Here is a 25,246-nt window from a genome sequence, read left to right as displayed (position 1 = left end):
TGGGAAAACTGGACAGCTACATGTAAAAGAATGAAATTAGAACACTCCCTAACACCATACACAGAAATAAACTCAAAATGGATTAGAGACCTAAATGTAAGACCGGACACTATAAAACTCTTAGAGGAAAACATAGGAGGAACACACTTTGACATAAATCACAGCAACATCTTTTTTGACCCACCTCCTAGATTATGGAAATAAAAACAAAAATAAACAAATAGGACCTAATGAAACTTACAAGCTTTTACACAGCAAAGGAAACCATAAACAAGATGAAAAGACAACCCTCAGAATGCGAGAAAATATTTGCAAAAGAATCAATGGACAAAGGATTAATCTCCAAAATATATAAACAGCTCATGCAGCTCAATATTGAAAAAAAACAACCCAATCCAAAAATGGGCAGAAGACCTAAATAGACATTTCTCCAAAGAAGACATACAGATGGCCAAGAAGCACATGAAAAGCTGCTCGACATCACTAAAAGACAACCCTCAGAATGGGAGAAAATATTTGCAAACTAATCAACGGACAAAGGTTTAATCTCCAAAATATATAAACAGCTCATGCAGCTCAATATTGAAAAAAAACAACCCAATCCAAAAATGGGCAGAAGACCTAAATAGACATTTCTCCAAAGAAGACATACAGATGGCCAAGAAGCACATGAAAAGCTGCTCGACATCACTAATTATAAGAGAAATGCAAATCAAAAGTACAATGAGGTATCATCTCACACCAGTTAGAATGGGCATCATCAGAAAATCTACAAACAACAAATGCTGGAGAGGGTGTGGAGAAAAGGCAACCCTCTTGCACTGTTGGTGGGAATGTAAATTGATACAGCCACTATGGAGAACAGTATGGAGGTTCCTTAAAAAACTAAAAATAGAATTACCATATGATCCAGCAATCCCACTACTGGTCATATACCCAGAGAAAACCATAATTCAAAAAGAGTCTAAGAAGTTGAGACACAGATGTAGAGAACAAACGTATGGACACCAAGGGGGGAAAGCCGCGGAGGGATGGGGATGGTGGTGTGATGAATTGGGCGATTGGGATTGACATGTATACACTGATGTGTATAAAATTGATGACCAATAAGAACCTGCTGTATAAAAAAATAAATAAAATAAAATAAAAAGAATGCAAAAAAAAAAAAGACTGAAAATTAAAGTGATAAATACTGTTACTAGATCTAATTAGCAGATGAGGAAACAGGTCTGAGATGTTGTCATTTACCCAGGTTTCCACAGCTAGCAAGCAACAGAGCTGGGCTTGATACCCAGGTCTGCCTGACTCCAAAATATTTTGCTTACAAATGAAGGATCACGTGTGCTAACCTGCATTTTAAACATGTGAATATCCTTTTTCCACCATTTTATTCCCACTCCACAGGGTTGACATGAAAAGACCCTAAGAGCAGGTGGCAGGAGCAGGGACGGTGTCTGCATTCAGTAAATAAGCAACAAATAACGAACAAAGCACTGGATGGGAAGTCCAGACATCTGAGCAATAAAGTCAATATACTCCTTTTAAACTGTGGACTTTGGGAAGCCAGTTGACCTCTCTGGGCCTTAGCATTCTTTAGCATTGACTGGAACTGATAAATTCTAAAATCATTGTAAACCTGAGTCTCCATGACTCATCCAGACTGTTTTTTAAAGTCCACTTGAAGCTTTTCTGAAAGATCTTGCATGTATATTATTTCACAAGACTTGCCTAGCCCACATTTTAGCAGTCTCTCCCTGAGGGAATCTTAAGAGGTTTCTAATTGATGACCAATGCTATATTAAAAATCAAAGAGGAGAGTAATAGTTTTCCACCCTGGCCACAAAAAGAAAAATGAGAACCATAATCAGAATCAAAATGCTACTCCCTTGTTAAAGAGGTTTAGAAAAACTGACTTGAGCACAACCTTTTCATTCAGTTTCCCACACATCCTCTGGCTGCAGGGACACGAGAATGTTTCTCTTGTGGTGAGATTGGCCCTGGCACATAGCAGTTAAGGAGAATCTTCCCTAGGTCTCAGTGTCCTCCTCTGTAAAATGGGGGTTTTCACAACCTTTGCTCTGCCTACTTCACAATGTTGTTTGGTGGATAAAAAGAGATGAAAGATGAAGAAGGTGCTGGACAATTACAAAGGAAATTATGGTGATTGTAGGGTTCTCTAGAGAAACAGAAGCAGAGAGAGAAAGAGCTTGATTATAAGGAATTGGCTCACATGATTATGGAGGCTGACAAGCCACAAGATCTGCAGTCAACAAGCTGGGACCCAGGAGAGCTAATGGTGTAGTCCTAGTCTGAGTCCAGAGGCTTGTGAATGAGGAGAGTTGGTGGTGTAAGTTCCAGTCTGAAAGCTGGTAGGCTGGAGACCCAGGAAGAGCTCAGGTTTCAGTTTGAGTCATAAAGCAGGAAAAAAGCCCATGTCTCAGTTCAAAGACCATCAAGTAGGAAGAAGTCTCTCTTACTAGTGGGAGGGTCAGCCTTTTTGTTCTATTTGGGCCTTCACCTGATGGGATGAGGCCCACCCACATTAGGGAGAGCAATCTGCTTTACACATTCTGCTGATTTAAATGTGAACCTCATCCAAAAACACCCTCACAGACAAACCCAGAATGTTTGACCAAATAGCTGGGCATCCTGTGGCCCAGTCAAGTTAACCAATAAAGTTAACCATCACAATGACAAAAACGTAAGCTCAATAAGGGAACCAAATTTTTGTCTATTTTGCTTCCTGTAGTATCTCCAGGGCCTAGGGAAAAAAGTCTAGTACAGAATAGGGGCTCTAAACATATTGAATGGGGACTTCCCTGGTGGTCCAGTACTAAAGAATCCACCTTCCAATGCAGAAGACTCGGGTTTGATCCCTGGTCGGGGGACTAAGATCCCACATGCCGCCGGGAGACCGAGCCTACGCGCCACAACTACTGAGCCCGCGCGCCTCAACGAGAGAGCCCACATGCTGCAAACTACAGAGCCCATGCACTCTGGGGCCCACACGCCACTAGAGAGAGAATACCCGCACACCACAACTAGAGAGAGAGAACCTGCACGTGCATGCCACAAGTAGAGAGAGGCCCACACGCCGTAACGAAGATTCTGCGTGCCACAACTAAGACCCTATGCAGCCAAAAAAAAAAAAAATGAAAGAAGGAAAGAAAAGAAGAAAGAAAAAAAATTTTTTTTAAAATATTGAATGAATGAATGTGGAGGAAGAGGAACATTTGAAGCCAGTGGAAGAAGAAGTCCTATACACAACTATTAGCCAGGGACTTTCATCATTTGTTCAATCAACAACTACATATGTAACCCTCAAGCCATTGAATCCTGACATCAACTTTGTGAGTTAGGCATTAATATTCTCATTTTTCCAGATAAAGAATGTGAAGTTCAGAGAAGTTAAGTATCCAACAGGTAGACTATATCTCCATTCCACAACTTTCCAGGTTTCTTTTCCTATCTCACCACTCACCACCATGTGCAATTATATAATTGTTTGTTGATTTCATTTTATTCTTGCCCCCTGCAGTGGACTGCATGGGGCAATCCCAACAGATGGTCCACCCTGGACCTGGTAAATATGACCTCATTTAGAAAAGAGTCTTTGTATATATAGACAAGGATCTTGAAATGAGATCATCCTGGATCAGAATAGGCCCTAAATCCAGTGACAAATGACCTAATAAGAAAAGAGAAGGAGAGAAGACGCATAGAGGAGAAGGTAATGTGTAGATGGAGGAAGAGCTTGGAGTGATGTGTCTGCAAGCCAAGGAATATGGAGGATTGCCAGTAGCCGCCATAAGGTAAGAGAGGGGCCTGGAACCGATTACCCTTCAGGGTCTACAGAAGGAACCAACTTCACCAACATCTTATTTCAGACTTCTGGCCTCCAGAACTGTGAGAGAATAAAAATTTCTGTTATTTTAAGACATCCTGTTTTGGGCTATTTGTTATACAGCCACAGGAAACTAACATGCCCCCCACCTCCACTGCAGCCTCCAATTAGGCCGTAAGAGCCACAAGGGCAGTAATAGATTCCATTTTGTTCACTATTTTATAGCTAGTGTCTAGAAGTGCCAGGATCAAAATAGGAGCATGGAAATTATTTGTTGAAAAAAATGAAAGCATGACTAACCAAATTTCAGATGCTTACAGTCAGGAAAGTCTCTTGAGGGGAAGCAAGGAATCCTGGGTTCTCTGTCCTGCTGGTCTCACCGGGACATATTCCCTAGGACTAGCAGCACAACTTTCGGGGTTGGGGGGTGGTGGAAAAGGCTGGGGGAAGGGGAAGGGGGAGTGGGGGAAGGGGAAGGGGGAGTGAGGGAATGAGGGCATGTGGGTATCCATCTCCCAGTTTATAAAATGAGCCTGAGGCCTCCTCCCAGGAGTCTTTGGAGGCTGGCGCCAGGTTTGCCCACCCACACAGGTATACGAAACAGGAGGGTATAGGGTGCCCTGATCAAGGGGAAAGGATGTGTCCCAGAATTCCTGGCCCCAGTCCAGCTGGGCCCAGTATTCTGTCCCCTGTTTCCTTCTCCTCCTCTCTTCCTTTCTGTTTTTCTGCCACTTCTTCCCACTTCTCATGAAGCTTCTCTAGAAGCATGGGGTAGTCTGTAAGAGGTGCCTGGTAGGGGGCTACCCCAAGGCCAGGGGACTCAGGAGCTTGGGCTCTACCAGGTCCCACCTCCTCCACCCACTGTACATCCTGGGCAGAGCCTGCTCCTCTCCAAGAGGATCACTGAGACCTGCCTCATCCATTTAACCAGTCTTGACTCAGGACTTCTTTGGGCCTGAGCACTTCCTGCTTATCAGCAACAAGTAGGAGGGGGGCTCAAAATTCAGGAGGAAGACAGATCCATATACCTTTTCCAAGTAGCTAAACTGGGTTGAAATCCTTGGCTGTACTACTTACGTGGCAAGTTACTTAACCCCTTTAAGCATCTATAAATTGTGATAATAATACCTACCGATTTGAAAAGAGGACAAAACAGGAGGTTTTAGGTCATTTTAGGTTTTAGGTCATCTAGAATATGTCTAATACATATGTCTAATACATAATGGGTGTTCAAAACACCACTTTATCTCCCTTTTCACTCTCTTTTCCAAAAGAGATAATAGATCTTTGCATTCATTCATTCAATTCATTCATCAATATATTAAAGTACTTAACATGACTCAATTAATGGCAGCTACTATTTTTCGTCCTTTGAGCAATTATAGCATCTGTGATCAGATGGGATCTGAAAATCAAAGTGCTGCAAGGGAGTTGCAAGAGCATATAGCCTTGCCCTCTGTTCTTCAAATCAGGAAACGAAAGCTCAGAGAAGGCAAGGGATTTCCCTGAGGTCACACAGCTGGTAAACTCAGAGTTAGGATTCCACTCAGCCTGCTGCTCATTCGCCTGATGACTCATCAAGCCTCAGGCAGTGGTGACAACGGCCATTCACTGACATCCTCTGGTACCTACAGCACCCAGGGCCAGCGCTGGCCGCTCTGGAGGCCCAGAAGCTCTCAAGGGCCCCCCAGAAATGCGGACAGATGGAAGAAATTATAAGGCAGGCATTTAGGAAGCAATTCCTTTCCAAATCAAATGCATTCTTGCACTCTAACACTCATATCCTAAAAACTGTTGTTTAACAGGCTCTCCACATTGGAACTTGACTCACTCTTTGAAATGGAAATCTGGGCAGTTTGGAGTTTGGGTGGTGGTTCCTAACGGCCAGCGACAGTATAGTGCTTGTTGGCAGTACCTCAGGCAGCCTTGATCTCAGGCCAGAGCCTGAGCCTCCAAGGCCACCGGGAAGGCTGCAGAGGCTCCAGAGCTGGGGCCTCGGCCTGGAGAACCTTGACCTTGTTGGAGGCTGGATCTGTTTCTGATACGGCGTGGCAAATTTCTAAATCTTAGCTGTGGAATGGCATTTACTCCTTGCAGAGAAAGAGCAAGGGGCCCAGGAGGTTCCAATTGATTCCAAAGTAGAACCAGCTGTCGGAATCCTGCAGTGCTGATTAGGGAAGTTCACTTCCAGGTTGCGGTTTCCAGTCGGTGCCCTCACCCCCACCCAGTGCTGTCAGAGAAGCCCCCCAAAACCTAAATTGCTGCCTCCATTGATCCAGAGCTGGAAACCAGGCAAAGGCAGGAAGAGGGACCAGAAACAATAGCTTCCATCTCTTGAGTACCTACTTAATATGTACCAGCCATTGGGTTAAGTGCTTTGTAAATATCATTTCCAGTTTTTACAACCATGTAGCAACACCAGATTTACAAATGAAAAAAAAAAAGAGATTCAGGGAATTCTAATTATTATCATCACTCTTCTTCTACTTAATAGTTACTGAGTGCTTACCATACGCCACACATTTCTTAAGCACATTACATGTCGTCTGCCAATTTATCATCGCATCAACCCTAGAATACAGGTATTATTATCGTCTCCACTTTACAGATGAGGAAACTAAGTCTTAGGAAAGTTAAGTAACTCCTCATGTCCCTCAGTTTGAGATGCCCAGCATGTGGCTGTTACTGCCTGGGATACAAAATCCAGGGGCTACAAATCCAGGTCTTTCTGACTGAAGTATTAGTAATAATAATAACAGCTAACATCTGTTAAGAGCTTAGTATGTACCACATGCGGTGCAAAGTTTTTTTTTCAAGCACGTGTTACCTCATTTAATTCTCATGACAATCCTGTGAGGTGTGCCATAGTTTCCTGCTTCTACAAATGAAGAAACTGAGGCTCAGTCATTAAGAGAAGCAGGATTCAAAGGCAGGCTCATTTGCCCCCAGAGGGCTGGTTTTTAATCACTGTGATCTCTGCCTCCCCAAGTATCCTGAGGGTCCACATCTTTTGGTTTGAGTTCCCAAGTTTTCCATTCTTTGTATAATTTTATCACATTATGGAAAATGGAGCTAGCCTCTAACTCAGCTCCAGGTTTCATGGTGACTATTCTGTCATTCTTTCCAATATCAACCTTCAAAAGCAATTTTGTAAAATTGTGTAAAAATGCACTTGCAATTTGAAACTTGCCACGAATGCTATAAACAGAACATTAGTTTAAATTAGTGTTGATTTTGTAAACTATTAAGGATGAAATGAGTTTGATATTTACTAAGTTAAAGGAACATGAAGTTTATGGTTTTAAATGCTTTGAGGAGGCTTACTAGAATTTCCCCTCATATAAAGTCAGAATGAATAATACTTTTGATAATATGTGTTTTATTTTCTCAAATAGAAGTCCACTTGGCCTCACAGATATCCTTTAAAGCAAGATGAAATCAACACATCTGAAAGGGAGTATAATGACAATTACATGTCTCATGTCTCACAATCAATCCACAGATATTAAACACCTACTGATGTGTCTGTGACCACTGGACACATTCCAGGAGCTTCCAACATGGTTAGACTTGTTTTGTTAAGTTTGCATGAATATGTGATATGGGTATTCATACATTCATGCAATTATTCATTCATTTGTTAATGTTAATTGAATGTCTCTATGTTCCAGACACTACAGTGGGTGCTAGGCATAGAAGGGTCCTCCAGAACTTCCAAGTCTCAAGGGGAAGCCAGGCAAGAAGTGTCATTTAGAGGTCACTGTTGATGCCATAGGAGCAAATGGAGGTCCCTAATACTGGCTGGGTACAGGAGAGATCAAGAATGCTTTCTGAAGGAAATATAATCTAAGCAGATGAATAATGAATGAAGTGGAGTTAATCTGAAGAGAGATAAGTAGGAGTACCAAGTGGAGAAAAGAGCTGTGTAAAGATCTTGAGCACTTAGTATTTGCTAAGTGCTGAGAGCATGGGACAAATGACACTGTCAGACTTTAGAGAGGAGAGCTCCAGTAGAATTGGAGTGGTCAGGAAAGATTTACTGGAGATGTTCAAACTGGATACAGAGTATTTAGCCAGGATAGGAGGGTAGGGAGATATGAGGAACTGCATAACCAAAGGCACCAAGGGCAGAAGTCATATTAAAAGGTCAATGAGAAGACCTACCACACTGAAACAAAGCACACACACCATCACCATCATCCTCATCATGGCTGATATCTACACGGCACTTACAACACACCTGGCCCTTGTTGGGAGACAATGCTCCATGGGTCTTTCACATTTCTACATGACTTGTGAGCAGAGGCACTGACTGCCTTTGTTCCAAACCGTCTTTTCAAGGATGTCTGTATAAGAACAGACTTGGAAGACAGAGATAGTGTCCCACTCTACAGCAGAGGGAGGGTTCACCTACAACCCACTAAAAATGATTCAGGTTCTTTGAACTCAGGGATCCTCTCCATAATGCAACCCACAAATGTCAGGTGTCATCTGGCACCTCTTCACATCATCCCATGGGAATTGAAGCTCAGGGAATGGGCATAAGAAAACACCGATACTCACAGAAATATAAACAATCATAAGAGAGTACTATGAACAATTACATGCAACAAATTGGAGAACCTTGAAGAAATGGATATATTCCTTGAAAGATACAATATTCCAAGACTGAATCAGAAAGAATAGAAAATTTGAAACGACCAATTACTAGTAATGCAACCGAATCAGTCATCAAAAAACTGTGAACAAACAAAAGTCCAGGACCACATGGCCTCACAGGGGAATTCTACCAAACATTTAAAGAAAATTTAATCCCATTCTTCTCAAACTATTCTAAAAAACTGAAGAGGAAGGAACACTTCCAAACTCATTCTAGGAGGCCAACATTACCCTGATACCAAAACCAGACAAAGACATTACAAAAAAGAAAATTATAGGCCAATATCCCTATGAACATAGATGCGAAAATCCTCCACAAAATATTAGCAAACCAAATTCAACAATACATTAAAAGGATCATACATCATGGTCAAGTGGGATTTATTTCAGGGATGCAAAGATGGTTCAATATCTACAAATCAATCAATGTGATACACCACATTAACAAAACAAAGGATAAAAATCACATGATCATCTCAATAAACGCAGAAAAAGCATTTGACAAAGTTCAGGATCCATTCATTACAAAAACTCTCATCAAATTTAGTATAGAGGGAACATACTTTGACATAATAAAAGCCATTTATGACAATCCCACAGCTAATATTACACTCAATGGTGAAAAGATGAAAGCTTTTCTCTAAGATCAGGAACCAGACAAGGATGCCCACTCTCACCACTTTTATTCAACATAGTTTTGGAAGCCCTAGCCACAGCAATTAGACAAGAGAAGAAATAAAAAGGCATCAAAATTGGAGGAGAAGAAGTAAAACTGTCACTATTTGAAGATGACATGATACTATGTAGAGAAAACCCTAAAGACTCCAGAATGTTAAAAATATTAAAAACTAATAAATGAACTCAGTAAAGTTGCAGGACACAAAATTAATATACAGAAATCTGTTGCATTTCTATACACTGATAATGAACTATGGCAATGAGAAATCATGAAAAACAATCCCATTTACAATCACATCAAAAAGAATAAAATACCTAGGAATAAATTTAATCACGGAGGTGAAAGTCTTGCACTCTGAAAACTATGACATTGATGAAAGAAATTGAAGGAACACAAATAAATGGAAATATATTCTGTATTCATGGATTGAAAGAATTAGTATTGTTAAAATGGTCACACCCAAAGCAATCTACAGATTCAGTGTAATCCCTATCAAAATACCCATGACATTTTTTCACAGATCTGGAACAAATAATCCTAAAATTTGAATGGAACCACAAAAGACCCCAAATAGCCAAAGCAATCTTGAGAAAGAAAAACAAAGCTGGAAGTATCAAGCTCCCTGACTTCACACTATGCTACAAAGCTACAGCAATCAAAACAGTATGGCACTGGCACAAAAACAGACACTCAGATCAATGGAACAGAATAAAGAACCCAGAAATAAACTCATGTGCATATGGCCAGTTGCAAATGAAGCAAGAATATACAATGTGGAAAAGAGAGTCTCCTCAATAAGTGGTGTTGGGAAAACTGGACAACTACATATAAAAGAATGAAACCAAACCATTTTCTCACACCATATACAAAAATGAACTCAAAATGAATTAAAGACTTAAACGTAAGACTTGAAACCATAAAACTCTTAGAAGAAAACACAGGCAGTACACTCTTTGAAATTGGTCTTAAAAATAATTTTTTGGATCTGTCTCTTCAGTCAAGGGAAACAAAAACAAAAATTTTAAAATGGGACCACGTCAAACTAAAAAGCTTTTGCACAGCAAAGGAAACCATCAACAAAACAAAAAAGCAACCTACTGAATGGGAGAAGATATTTGCAAATGATATGTCTGATAAGGGGTTAATAACCAAATTTTAAAGAACTCATACAACTCAGTACTAAAAATATAAACAGGGTCTTCCCTGGTGGCGCAGTGGTCTAGAAACCACCTGCCAATGCAGGGGACATGGGTTCGAGCCCTGGTCTAGGAAGATCCCACATGCCATGGAGCAACGAAGCCCATGCGCCACAACTACTGAGCCTGCATGCCACAACTACTGAAGCTTGTGCACCTAGAGCCCATGCTCCACAACAAGAGAAGCCACCACAATGAGAAGCCTGCGCACCGCAATGAAGGGTAGCCCCTGCTCACCGCAACTAGAGAAAGCCCGCGCACAGCAACGAAGACCCAACGCGGCCAAAAATAAGTAAATAATAAATTTTTTAAAAATAATAAACAAACTAATTAAAAATGGACAGAGGACCAGAATAGGCATTTTTCTAAAGAAGACACAAAAACACATGTCCAACAGACACATGAAAAGATGCTCAACATCACTAATCATCAGGGAAATGCAAACCGAAACCACAATGAGATATCACATCACACCAGTCAGAATGGCTATCATCAAAAAGACAAGAAATAACAAGTGTTGGCAAGGATGTGGAGAAAAGTGACCCTCGTGCACTGTTGGTCAGAATGTAAGTTGATGCAGCCACTGTGGAAGACAGTATGGTGGTTCCTCAAAAAATTAAAAAGAGAACTACCATATGATCCAGCAATTCCACTCTTGGGTATTTACACAAGAAAATGAAAACACTAATTGGAAAAGATATATACACCTCAATGTTTATTGCAGCATTATTTATAACAGCCAAGATATGGAAGCAACCTAAGTGTCCATCAATAGATGAACGGATAAAGAAGATGTGGTATATATATGCAATGGAATATTACTCAGCCATAAAACAGAATGAAATCCTGCTACTTGTGACAACATGGATGGACCTAGAGGGTATTATGTTTAGTGAAATAAGTCAGAGAAAGACAAACACCACATGTTTTCACTTACATGTGGAATCTAAAAAAACAAAACAGGACTTCCCTGGTGGCACAGTGGTTAAGAATCCGCCTGCCAATGCAGGGGACACGGGTTCGACCCCTGGTCCAGGAAGATCCGTCATGCCGCAGAGCAGCTAAGCCCGTGAGCCACAACTACTGAAGCCCGAGCTCCTAGAGCCTGTGCTCCACAACGAGAAGAAGCCACCGCAATGAGAAGCCCGCGCACCGCAACGAAGAGTAGCCCCCGCTCGCCACAGCTAGGGAAAGCCTGTGCGCAGCAACGAAGACCCAACGCAGCCAAAAATAAATAAATAAATAAATTTATAGGAAAAAACCCCACACAAACAGACTCAGATATGGAGAACAAACTATCAGAGAGGAGGGGGTGGGAGGATGGGCGAAATAGGTGAAGGGGATTAAGAGGTACAAACTTCCAGTTATAAAATAAATAAGTCACAGGGCTTTAATATACAGCACAGAGAATATAGTCAATAATGTTATAATAATTTTGTATGGTATGCAGTCTATAAAAATATCAAATCACTATGCTGCACACCTGACAGTAATATAATATTGTAAGTCAACTATGCTTCAATTAAAAAAAAGAAAGCAAAAAGAAAACACTAATACTCTGACTACTGCTATTGCTGTGAGTAATAAAATCCTTGTCTCTGACCTAGCAGCCATGGATTTGTGTCAGGTTAACCTGTTACTTTGCAAACGACGGAAGATCGCAGACCCCTCACTATTCTTGAAAGCCCTGTTCTAAGTGCTTTTCCACTATGAACTCACTTAATCCTCACAAAAATCCTATAATATAGGAATGATTATCATCCCTGTTTGGGCAGGAAAAATAGAATAAAAGTGTTCAAAAAGTAAGTTGGTGTTAGCTCACGAAGAGTCTTGTGTAGCAGGCTAAGGAGGTTAAGCTCTATCCATTTTGCAGTCATGGAAGGATTTTGAACAGGAGCGGAATATGAAGAAAACAGCACTTTCAAAAAGCTTCTCTAGCCATAGTCTGTTGGATGCATAGGGCAGGGAGGAAATCCTGCTAGGAAACAGGCTAGCAAGTGTTAGGTGGCAGAACGAAGATTCCAGACAGGCTTGATAGATGGGCTAAATGTACCCCTGTCAGAGTAGAATTTCACAAGCCTAAATGTCAGGCGCTGGACAAGACTTCTTAACACCAATGGCTCCAGCAAATGGTTGGGGAAATGTCAGTTAGCAGTGCAACCCTTGAGAATGAGGCTTAAGCCTTCCAGGGACCGGGCAAACTGGTGTGAGTCAGCAGGCGATGTACCTGCCAAAAGGGCCACCATGACCCACTATGTGAGAAGTCCAGTGTCGAGCCAGGGGGCAACAATCCAGCTCCTGCTAGGCTCCCCCAGATCAACCTGTATTCAGTGCTGGGTCCCACACTGTGCATATCCCCGTAGGCTATGATTACTGCTCGCTTGTCATGTGTCAGGCTCCATGTCAAGCTCTTTACATCCACGATCCGATTTAAACCTCCCAACAGATGGTTGGGGCATTATGACCTTCTTGTTTTACATATAGAGACACTAAGGCTCAGAGAAACTTGCCTAGCTCTCCTAGCTAGTAAGTGGCAAAGCTGTGCTTCATAATTAGGGCTGGTGAAACCCTGAAGACTGTTCTTAAGCGCCGTGCTAGCTGCTACTTTATGAAGAATGGCATCACATGGAACAAGTTCAGGGTCAATGCTCAAAGATGAGAAGGGAGCTGGAGACCACGACACTATTCAGGGATGACAGAGGTCCTCACGAATGAGGAAGGAAGCCACACACACACAGCATGGCACGCGAGCTGTTCCCATATCCAGGGACTGTCCACGGACTTTACACATCTGTGCAGTTTATCAAGGGAACACAGACCAAGGAATGGATAAGCATCCCTCTTCGTCTAATTTCCTCCTTCTATCTCTCTGCCTGGAAAGTCCCTGTGCATCCTTTAAGCCCGAGCCCAAGGACCACTCCCCCCAGAGTCTTCCCTGCCTGCTCAGGTGCTCCTCCTCCACGAACGTGCAAGCCCCCGCACTTCCTTCCATCCACCTGTTTCACCCTGGGTGGAGCGTTCAAGGTCCCCCCAGCCTGGGAATGCCCCAAGGGCAGAGGCTGTGTTCAACTCTACACTCCCAGAGACCCATGGGTGCCTGGCTCAGCAGATGATCATCAAGTGAAGACAGCCAGAAGATTCCACTGTATAAGAAAGAAAGCCATGAAGTCATGAAATGGATCCAAGAGGGCTGATCTGCAAGGAGGCTGGGAAAACGGGGCCCACGAGAAACGGACAGCGTGTCCTTAGCTCTGGCCAAGGGAGAGGATGTTCTGGTGGGCAGAGTTATTCCTGGTTGTTGGGCAGCTGCCCCCAGTGACATTCAGGACTGGAGAGGAGGGGACAGGAAGGAAACATCCACCTTGGGCAGTCAGCTTTCCCACATCTTCATATCCTATTCCTCCCTGGACACATTCCAGGTGGCAAAAAAGAACAGGTGTCCATTCAGGGACTGGTGTTTCGTTAGTGCCGGGGGGGGTCAGGACACCAGGGACAAAACTCTCTCCCCTCACCTCTGCACGCCCGACCTGAGAACAAGAAGATGATACAGAAAGAGAACACAAATTAATAAATCAGAACACTGAACCTTTCCTAAGCTCCTACTATACTCCTGGCATTGAGAGATGAATACCAATATAAATACCAAGTAGCATGGTGTAGCCAGGAGAGAAGAGGCTGGGAGTTAAGGAGAAATCCCAGCTTCGTTCCTGATGTGCTGTGGGATGCTGGTCAATGACTTGACCTCTTGGAGCTTTGGTTCCCTCATCTATACAAGGGGGCAGATGATGCCGCCCTCACGGGACTCGTGTGAAAATTAAAAGGGACCACACATGGGAAGTCTCGGCAGATAAATCACAGGGATGCCCTAGCTGCTAATGCTCCCTGCTTGTCCACCTGCAGCGGGAAGGAGAGAAAGCACAGCACTGAGAGGCACACAGGCGGGTGCGAGGGGCTGGGATACTTGACCCGTCTCTCAGACTCGCTGAACCCGAGTTCCAGCTTGGTAACCTAGGATGAGGTGGTGGCTGCGAATGTGCTTTGTAAACTGCAAAAACGCCATATAAACATGAGGGATTGTGGCTATTGCTATTCATCCTCTCCTTCAGAGCATAAAACTTCATGATGTCCTAAAGAGAGGTCCCAAAACACGAGAGTCGGTTGAAGTGCAGTAGGATTTTGAGAGCAGAGGCCTTCAGGGCTCTAGGCTTCCAGGAGAGGAGGCCTGGGCTGCACGTGGGCTGGGGTGGTTGGGAAAGGCTTCCTTTCTAGAGGGCTCGATGGGATAAGCTTGGGCAGGCTGACTGAGCCCCTCTAGAGAGCATTCGTGGTCCCTCTGGCCTAGGAGGTCACCCTACCTCTGGGCTCCCACAATCCCCTGCACTTCCCTCCCAGAGCGTACCACCCTGAGTTGGTATCATCTACTTATGCTTCCATTTCCCTGCCAACCCAGGAGGTTGGAGGCCATGTTTCTCCATTGTTACATCCCTACTGCCTCATGCAGGACCTATAACACAGTGAATGCTGAATAAATGCGTTTGAGGGAGGATGGAAGGGTGGGAGGGTGAGGGCAGAGAACCAAACTACAGGTCATATTTGAGCCCAAGCAAAACCCCGGCAAGCCTTAGCAAGGTTTTCTGAGCCACCAAAGACCTAACAGGCCATGGTTCCAGAGAGCACGGCAGCCCAGGAGGTAGGACCTGAATGCCATTAGGGTTTGGTCCTCCCTGTCCCAGCAGCACCAAGCCCTAGAAAGCCAAGTAGTTGGACCTGGCTTGGCCTTCTTTAAGCCAGACAAGTGCCATCTCATGGGAAATGTTTGCTGTCCCCATCTCCTTCCTTCATCCTTGCTGCCTGATCCTGAAGTTCTTTCTGCCTAAAGGGGAATTTGAAGTCTGGAAGAGCAGGGCTCAGCAGCCCTTTCCCTCATGAAAGCACACCTCCCACATTCTAATTAAATTTCTCAGCACACCTGTGAGGCCACAAGTTCCTCTCTACCCCTGTCTGCCTTCCCTTTTTTAGAGTCGGGAGCCAAAAGGGGTTTTCTGGTGAGGCCACAGAGAAGGAGTCTGATTTTCAGGACTTTATGGCTTCTTATTCCGTGTTCAGACCCATATTTTTTTTTTTTTTTTTTTTTTTTTTTGCGGTACGCGGGCCTCTCACTGTTGCGGCCTCTCCCGTTGCGGAGCACAGGCTCCGGACGCGAAGGCTCAGCGGCCATGGCTCACGGGCCCAGCCGCTCCGCGGCATGTGGGACCTTTCCGGACCGGGGCACGAACCCGTGTCCCCTGCGTCGGCAGGCGGACTCCCAACCACTGCGCCACCCGGGAAGCCCCATATTTACCTTTTTCATAGGGGAGCTGGGAGGAGTAATTCTTGCTCCTGGCAGATTTGAAGATCAGCTTGTTCCATGGCAATAGAGGTGTCCAGTGTGATGATTACCATTAATAATAAGTATTATGAGCAGCAGAGCCTAGCTCTTTTGAAAGGGGGAAATAGCCCTGCCACTATTTCCCAGCTGCTAAGGCTCCTCCACTGCTCATTTTGCTCTTAAAGGGGATGCCATGACAGGATGGGTCAGGTTTAGGAGTTGGGCCACAGGCCTCCTGGAATGATCACAGGCCAAACCTGGCTAAAGATGGAGAGAAAGAACTGTGAGCCTAGAATTTAGTATTTCTCAGGATGCCTGATCTGCCCCCTACCTCCCTCATCTTGAGCCGTTCTCCCCTAGCTCTCTATATCAAGGCACGCTGGCCCTCTTTTACTTCCTCCGGTGTATGCGTTCTAACGCCGGAACTGTTACACATGCTAGTCCGTCTACGTAGAAGGCCTTCCTCCCAACCATGACACTAAGCGGAGCTGATGTCAGTACATCCTTTGGTCTGTTATGTGCTGCTGGGTGCTCTGGACTTCTCTTCTGCAGCACAGATATATACTCAATTTCTGCCTTCCCAGCTATGCTGGGATTTGTACGAGCACCAGCCAGAGTTCATTCGTGAGCCAGTTCATTTCACTCCATTCTCTATACTAAGTTTCATGAAGCAAGTAGGTGCTTATTCTATACATTACACTGAGCCAAACTTACATTAAGCAAGGAGAGGCAAGATATCCCGAGAGCAATAAGTGCAAAATTCCCCCTTATACCTCTAAGCAGACCTGTGCTCCCAGAGCTAGAGCATCCTAGAGAAACCAGGAGCCTGCAGAAATATCCCCTTTTCATATCTTTCATTGCTTAAATTCCATTTTTGTGAATACAAGTGAGTGTGGCCATGTCTGTGCTTCCTCTGCCCCTTGGCCACATGAGGTGGGCTGGAGACCTGAGGTGGGTCAACGGTAATATCCATGCTTGGCCACAGTGATTTGTCCAAGGCAGGCACATGACCCACCCAGGCCAATCACAGGGCTTCCCTGGGATTTTTCTACCTCACACTGTAGGAAAAAACTCTCTTCCCTCTCTGACAACCAGCTGAGAAAAATGGAAGCCTAAACTGTACCTATACACAGTATATACTTTTAAGTATATGTTATATTTCATGAATTAAAAAAGACTCTACAAAAGTTGGAAGGCAAGCCCGGAGCTTGGGCAGTTGTGGCACCCAGCACGTGTAGGATGCTCACAAAGAGCAGAAGAGAATGAGGCAGATATGCAGTGAGTCAGAGAGGAATCCTGGCAGGACCGGAGACCCACATCTAGCCATTTCTGAGGCTGGCCCCACTGCTGCCCTTGACCTATCTGAGCAAATAAAGTTCTCTTTTTGGCATAAACTAGATTGAATTTGGGTTTCTTTTACCTAAACTGACTAACCGCCAGGAAATAAAAATAAAATATCATGTGTTATTTTTGTTCCCTTTGTTCCATAAAGGATTTAAAGCTAACACCCTTCCTTTGTCTTTCATTTGCTGACTTATGATGTATTACTTCACTCAAGGTCATCTCTCAATACGGTTTTGCGAGGTAAGCAAAGCAAGTATGATTCACCCATTTTACAGATAATATAACTGAGGCCCAAAGAAGTAAAGGAACATAGCTAGTAAATGGCAGTGCCTGGACTGGAATCTGGTATTTCTTGTTTTTCTCTGTTTTGCTAATAAATCATGGCTATGAGCACTAAGAGATGGTTTGGCTGCTTGGGTTTGTATCAGTAATATTCCCTAGCCTCCTGCTGTGGGTAACTATGTCCCTTTAAGAAGCACATCTTTATAGTATAATAATGTTTGCTAGAAATATTCCTGAGAAGTAACGAAAGTTAAAGACTATCACAAAGTCTTAGGGGTATGCTCGCTTGAAATAATATATTTAATGTCAAAGTGATACCAAGATCCTGACTTGTTTCTAAGGAAGTCAGGGTGCTCTAAGCTTAGTGGAAGGAAATATTGGGTGCATTTGGTGAGGAAGTCTCCACTGGTGTTGAGAAGAGGCAGGAAGTAAAAGGGAGGAGACTGGAAAAGGTTCTGCTTTTATTAACTGAGTTATAAAAGGAAGATGGGAAGTTGGAAACCACCGCCGTGAAGTCAGACAGACCCGAGTTCACCTAGTTAACATCTTGGGAAAGTCACGAAATTTCTTTAAGCCTCTGTTTCTTCACTTGTAAAATGAGGATAATAACACCTTCTTTCAAAATACATGTATGTGGATCATGCATATAAAAGCACCCAACAGTGCTTGGCACATCGCAGTTGTTCAGTAAATGTCTCTCTTTCTTTCATAGGAGGAATGCTCACACTTTGTCCTCCATCATGGGAACCCAGTAGGAAACACCTGTGTGACCCAAGACAGAGCAGTACGTGGCGCACTGTGACTCTGCAACTGGACCTTTCACCGTGTGGCCCCAAGCCCCTTCCCCCTCGCTGTGAAGCCCTTCCCTCTTCCTCCTCCCCTGCTGCTCCAACCATCCAGACTGTCTGTCCTTCTTTGGCTAAATCTCATCCTTCCTGCTCTGCCCGTACCTCAGCGCATTCCCAAGCAGACTGTTTTCCTGGACAATTTGATTTGCCTGTTAGGCTTGCCCTGAAAGAGATCCTAGTGGTGTCCTCTCTGCAGAGAGCATTATCTCTTCCAACAGAGAAAAGGGAAGGAAGCAGAAAAGGAAGGCAGGGGAAGGTCTGCAGGATGGAAAAAAAAGAATAGAGGAAACATAATAGACTTATTGTTTCAAGGGCTTTCCCTAAGAACTATATTAATAGCCATAGGAAAATAGTAGATTCCGTTAAACATCATATTTAGCAATTACTATACCCAAATTCTCTATTTTTGGAAACTTCTACATACACCCCTTTCTTCTATGGGCAAAATGCTGCATAGCCTTCAAGGCTTGGCTGAAATGCTTTTTGACTTATGTTTACTAATTCATGCATTTGACTAATATCAATTGAACTCTGATTATGTGCTAATAAACACTGTGCTGGGTGCTGGGAATATAGCAATGACCAAGACAGACATTGTCCCCATCCTGATGAAGCTTTGAGCCCTGCCTGGTTCCCCCTTAAAGACAGTGTGTGTCCCTCTCTCTGCTCCCGTAACTGTTGTTACTACTGTTACCGTAATTGCTTTTATGTCTTCCTTCCTTTTAAAAAAGCCTATAAAATAGTGTGGCCAGCTCATCTCAGTTTGCTTAGGCCTTTCCTGGCTCTAGCACTGAAAGTACTATGTCCCAAGAAACCTCTCAGGCCCCAGAAAATTGGGACAGTTGCTCACCCTATGATAAAGGCAATGCTATGACTATAACCAAAAATATTCTTGGAAGGAAACCGCTCAATCATTCAGTCTTCAAATATTTATTGAGCCGAATTCGTATAGTATTATAGCTGGTTGCCTCTATTTTGTGTTAGATCTCTCCCACTCTACTATGGGCCCCTGTGGGTTGGGGCCCACGTCTTTCCATCCTTGCATTGCTAGGCCCCAGCTCAGCGTCTGGCACATAAAAGTAACTTCATTTTATGAAAACCACTGTATATTGAGAAACAGAGTATGTTTGTGCAAAGCAATTTTAAAATATATGTTTCTACAATTTTTAAACAGAGATCTCTAACCAGTACCTAGCTTGGGATGTTCAGCAAGTAATAAGATCCACTAACAACCCCTCCCCTCCTACTCTCCCTCTAACCCCTCCAGCAGATGAGGTGTCTCTCAGCAGCTGTGGCAGCTTAAAAGCTGAACATCTCCCATATGAAAGTACCAGTGTCATCCACTCCTAGCTGGCTTTAGACAATCCTAGTTTTAACTGTAAACTGACTTGAAATACAAAATCTCTGTAGCTTCCACCCACTGGTTGTGGTCCTTTTAGCCAGAGACACAACAAACAAATACAAACTCCCCTAGCTGGCAGCAGTTTAAGCATTAGAAGTGCATTCTCATGCCCTTACTTCTCACCCCATCCCATCACCCGTATACACGCCTGAGATTTTCTTAGGCATTCTAACAGTAACTGTGGCCAGACTGGCAAGATTTCAGAGTCCAGGTCACTGTCCTCTGAATTTGCCCCACTTTATACCTCCCTCTTAAATTGCATCTGAACAGTTCTCTAATTGGTCTGACTAGTAGAATAGGACTACCATTCCCACCTGCCCCTAGCTTAGTAAACTTCTAATAATATGGCCTAAGATCTCAAATGCCTTTTTCTTTATGTGTTGTGGGCCATCTATTTAGGTACCTGGCACATTTTAAGCACTCAGTAAGTGATCACTGGCTGGCTGGCTAGATGCATGCACAGATTCATTACATGGATGTAGTACAATAAAGACTTTTGAAACCACAATCATAGGAAATAAGGGTTGAATTGTACTGGGTTGAATAGTGTTCTCTCAAAATTCAAGTCTACCTGGAACCTCAGAATGTGACTTTATCTGGAAGTAGGGTCATTGCAGATACAATTAAACAATTAAGATGAGGTCATAGCAAAAAAATCATAGATTTGGAAAACAAGCCCCTATGTCTTATAAGAAGAGAAAACATATACACAGAGGGAAGACAATGTGAAGACACACAGGGAGAAGACCATGTGATGTAGGCAAAGATTATTGTGCTGAAGCTGTAAGCCAAGAAACACCAAAGACTGCCGGCAACTACCAGAATCTAGGAAGAGACAAAGGATGATTTTCCCTCAGAGCCCTCAGAAAGAGCATGACCTACCCGACACCTTGGTTTCAGACTTATAGCCTCCAGAACTGTGAGGGAATAAATTTCTGTTGTTCTAAGCCATGTAGTTTATGATAATTGGTTACAGCAGCCACAGGAAACTAATACAGACATATTAAATGTCTTCCTCTCTTACATTCACCCCAAGAGCATGCTATGACATTATTGGAAGAATATTCAACAAGGTTAGGAGACCTGGGTTCAAATCATGGTTTTACCACTCACCAGTTGTATGACCCTAAAAAGTAATCTCACTTCTTGGATCCTCAGTTTGATCACTAGCAAAATAGAGATACAAATATATAACACATAGGATTAATTTAGGACCAAGAGTCATGAGGAATGGGAAAGTGCTTTACAAATTATAGAAAATTTTCAGATATCAGTTATTTGATTTTTTTCTCCCTTTTTTCCTTAAGTAGATTTCCTATAGATTTGCCTATTTTACTCACCCCCCCCACCAAAGAACCAGCTCATGAATTTATTTATGAATTCTACTATCTTGTTGATTTTCTAGTTCACTTATTATCCTTACTTTTTTTTGTACTGCTTCTTTTTGGTTTTGTTGTGCTGCCCATTTTCTAAATTCTTAGGTTAGACGTTTAGTTGCTTTCTTTTAATTTATTCGTATTTTTAAGTGAAAGCATGAAGGCTATGGATTTACCTCTGACCATGGCTCTGGCTGCATTATTAAATATTTAGACTTAATGTTCTTATTTTCTTTTTTTTCCTAAGTTGTTTACAACTGTGTATTTTTAAAATTTTCTTCTTTGAGTTATTACTACTTTTATCCTATAGACAGCAGTGTGTATTGGCTTTACACATCCAGAAGCACTTGTTATTAACATTATGCTGAAACAATTTTCTGTAAACAGCTTTCTTTCTGACATCTTTTAGACACATACTTCATGACTCAAAAAAATTTTTTTAAGTAGAGAGTTTTAACTTCCTCATCATGAAAACTTCAGCCACAAAATATTCACAGCTTTTTGGATTCAGACATTTGTCAGTGAATAAATTTCTAGTACATTTCTAGAATGTTCTCATATCTACCTCCAAATCCACTAGGAGCTAAAGAAATCAACAACCCTGCTGAAAGGGGGAAGTGTTAGCAGCACTAGTCAATGGCCAAAGAGTTGATTTATGAATTATATTGCAGTCTAAACATTAGTCTCCCTTTAAGCTTAGCATAAGGCCCAATTTCTCCCTGAAATCTTCACAAACCACCTCAACACAGGGGGATCTCTCCTTTCTCAGATCACATACCTTGCCCACAAATCTAGAACTCAGCCCAAGCTCCCAAATGAGATGGTAAGCTCCTTCAGAGTAAAGCCATGTCTTATACTTCTTTTCATTCCTCCTTATACTCTCTGGCATCAAGCTCCAATAAATACTTGTTTGATTACAATTCTTTGAGAACATTTCCTAAGAGAGAATGTAACTGAAATTTAGGGTCATAGATTTTAAAGCAGTCAAGTGGTAAAATCAAGGTTCATTTAAAAACCTTTAAAAAAAAGGTTGTGGTGACTGTCTTGGATGCATGCTTTGAAGAGAAGAAATCATGGCATCCCAAACATCAAGAAATTACATTTTTAGACATTGCGAAAACCCAAAATGGCACGTTGGTATCTGTCCAACTAGAGCAACCCGTGGATTTATGTTCTGTCAACTAAGGTGGTGATGGCAATGGAGTCCAAAATGATTCTAACAATAGTGTGTCACATATATAAAATACCTTACAATTCACAAAACTCTCCCATGTGTGAGCTCATTTTGATGCTCAAGGCAAACCTGTGAGGGAGGCAAATTAGGAACTATTATCCCCTTTATGGAAAATAGGTGTTCGGGCTCAGAAAAAAAAAAAATTGGCTAATTTACCCAAGGTCGCAAAGCTAGTAGGTAAGTGGAATAGAATTAAGCCCAGATCTTCTGATTCCCCATTCTAAATTCTTTAGGCTACAGCTACTCTATTGATTTGGGAACTCATGGAATAAATCTCTGCACTCAGTCATCAGTTTCAATGGCTAGATGTTTACTCACCAAATACCCTTTAGATAGCCACATGCTTGGTGATACCAGAGAAAGAAAACAAAGTCCCTACCTTCAAGGAGCTCACAGACAAGTAACCTGAGCATTATAACGTGCATGAAAAATTGTACTTGCTTCAAGTGCCGTGAGAGAATTGGAAATAATAATAGGTCACATTTATTGAGAACTCATGATGTACCAATTTCTCTCCTAAGCACTTTGCATCTGGGGTGAGTAATATTATGGACTATACTGCCTGGTACATAGCAGGAATTTAAGTTGGCACCCATCATTATTATTACAGTTTTTAAAAATAAGATCAGGAATTGTTAACTGAAAAAAAAAGGAAGAATATTTAAATCTTAAATTATCCAGAGCAACACAGTAGAGGGGAAACTAACTACTTGGGGGAAATCAGAACTCAGGGCGAGATGTTGAAGCTGGGCTTAAAGGAGGATTAAGGGCTTGCAGACAGGGAGGGGAGAACATTCCAGGCAGAGCAAGGGCACTTGCAAAGACCTGGGCACTGACCAGCAGGGAAGGAAGATGCATGGAAAGGAGGTGCTGCCCTTTGGGCAGCCAGAGACAACATACAAAAGAGGAAAAAGGAAGTGGCCTCCAGCTAGAAAGCAGCACAAGGGTGCGGCTCTCCCTGACCCAGGCACTCAGGGGGAGGCACAGATTTTCCAAGGCTATTTGTTTGTAGGTTACATTTTTCCTGAACAGAATCCAAATGCCTTTGTTTTCGCAAAGAGCACCATAGTTTCCAAAGAAAAGAAAAAACAGACTTCTTGGTCCAAGGGCTTTCCCTGAGAAATATTCTAATGGCTATGGGCCAAGACAGGGTTCCACCAAGCTCTGCACTCGGAGAACAAGAGAGCAGCAGGCTAGAATCTTCTTCAGAACCTGCAAGAAAATGGAAATTCAAAGAACATTCCCTGGGAGATTTTTAAATACAAGTAATATGTCCTGTTGGATCTGCCCCAACAAAACCCTCCTACACGAGGTTCCCAGAATATTGCGTGCAGTGTGAAAATTCTGTGCCTGGCAGGCACTGTCACTTACACCCCACCCGACAGCCCTGCCTCCTCTTCCCTGCTTGGCATGGCCCTCTCTTCCTGCAAGCCCAGCCGAAAGACTCCTCCTCTGTGAGCTTTGCCTGGCAAATCTCGGCCCCCGAACCAGGGTGGGAGGGTGGCTTTGACCTCAGTGCTCCTACAGAGCCATGGACCCACCTCTATAGACAGTCACCTCACCGCTGTGCAATCACAGAACATCTTTTCCCCAACCCACCCACCCCGACCCCACGCCATCTCTCTCTCTTAATCTTGTGAGCCAGTGATGAACCGAAGATGGTGGATATGAGCCGTCCAATATGGGTGCAGGTAATAAGGGGGGCGGGCATTACCTGTAGCAGACTTTAAGAAGTAAATTTAATAAAAGTCAGTCTTTTTTTTATTGTCACCGTGTGCAGGCAATTCTGAACAATGTCAGAAATAAAATACTCTTCCTCTCTGGGGCAAATGGTATGTGGCAAGTGGCATACCCCTTGGTGTGCCACTCCTGTGAATACACTCCAATTCCTTTTGCCTGGGAAAAGGACATGCATCAGTGAGAGAATGTAATGCTGGCCAGAGCTTTCAGTCAGTCAAGAGTTACTTACTAAGGCCCACTACGTGCCAGGTACCACACTAGCCATTTTATATGCATTATATCCAATCTTCCCAACAATCCTGAAATATGTGCACCTCTATTTGGTCATTTGTCATATGAAGAAACTGAGTCTTAACTTAGGGAAATGATTTGTCCAGGGTCCAACCACAAGGAAGTAGTGGAGAGAAATTCAAACCCAGATCTGTGCACCCAGTGTCCATGGTTCTTTCTCCTGTGCCTGGAACATCATGTCCACCCTGTACCAAGGGCTAGAACTGCAAGCCACACATCCCCTTCTTAGAAGTTCACAGCCTAATGGAGAAAGAGACTCATGCAACTCACCATGATTCAGCTTAGCATGTGACAAGGAGCTTCAGGAATAAACCAGACCAACCCCCAACTACAGCCACCGCATTGCGGATTTAAGTCTGAAGATCCAAGTGGAGGAGGAGGGGTTGGCAAGAGAAGTAATCAGCACTGATTGATCTTATACCAGATGCTCTTCTGGATATACACACATGTTCTCTTGCTTGGGTCTTCCAACAAAGAGCTCTGAGGTAGGTCTCATTGTCCTGAGTTCTCAGAAGTTCTCAGAGAGGGTAAGTGACTCACCCAGGGTCACAGAGCAGCTAGTAGTCGGTAAAGTGGGGAATGCAGCAGAAGCCTCCCCGACTCGGAAGCTGGCGCTCCAGGCACAGCAGCAGCCTGATGAGGAGGGTGTGAGCACATCCACGCTGGAGGTCCTCTTAGGGACTAGGGAATATCACAATGACAAAGAGGACGAGGAAGAGGAAAATGATAATTCCTCATTTTTCTTTCAGCACTTTACAATTTATAAGATGATTTCTCGTCCATTGTCTAATTGGATCCCTATGAATTTGGGAGGATGGGTATTACCTCCAGTTTGCAGATGAAAAAATGAAGGCTTTAGTAAAGTTATAAGATTTTCCTGAGGTCCTACTAGTTGGTTACAGAGAGCCTACCGTTACTTTATCTTACTTGCTCCACACATTATCACAGGTAATAGACAGGTACCTGACTCTTGAAACAACCCA

The 25,246-nt window shown here is 43.1% G+C and overlaps 1 long non-coding RNA gene across 1 annotated transcript in view; it reads right to left on the bottom strand.

Annotated features, from left to right (window-relative positions):
- LOC102975251 (uncharacterized) overlaps nt 1–17,265 on the bottom strand; it is a 34,028-nt gene extending 16,763 nt beyond the window's left edge. Inside the window, exons 1-2 of the long non-coding RNA XR_449352.3 lie at nt 15,720–17,265; nt 13,740–13,905 (exon numbers count right to left, since the gene is read on the bottom strand). This is a non-coding gene — a long non-coding RNA (uncharacterized lncRNA). The remainder of the gene's footprint in view (nt 1–13,739; nt 13,906–15,719) is intronic.
- Nucleotides 17,266–25,246: the final 7,981 nt, after the last annotated feature.

The sequence above is a fragment of the Physeter macrocephalus genome, chromosome 4, assembly GCF_002837175.3.
Source record: "Physeter macrocephalus isolate SW-GA chromosome 4, ASM283717v5, whole genome shotgun sequence".
Taxonomy (NCBI): domain Eukaryota; kingdom Metazoa; phylum Chordata; class Mammalia; order Artiodactyla; family Physeteridae; genus Physeter; species Physeter macrocephalus.
The sequence above is the reverse complement of the archived record's forward strand: the minus strand, read 5'-3'. Positions and strand labels throughout refer to the sequence as shown.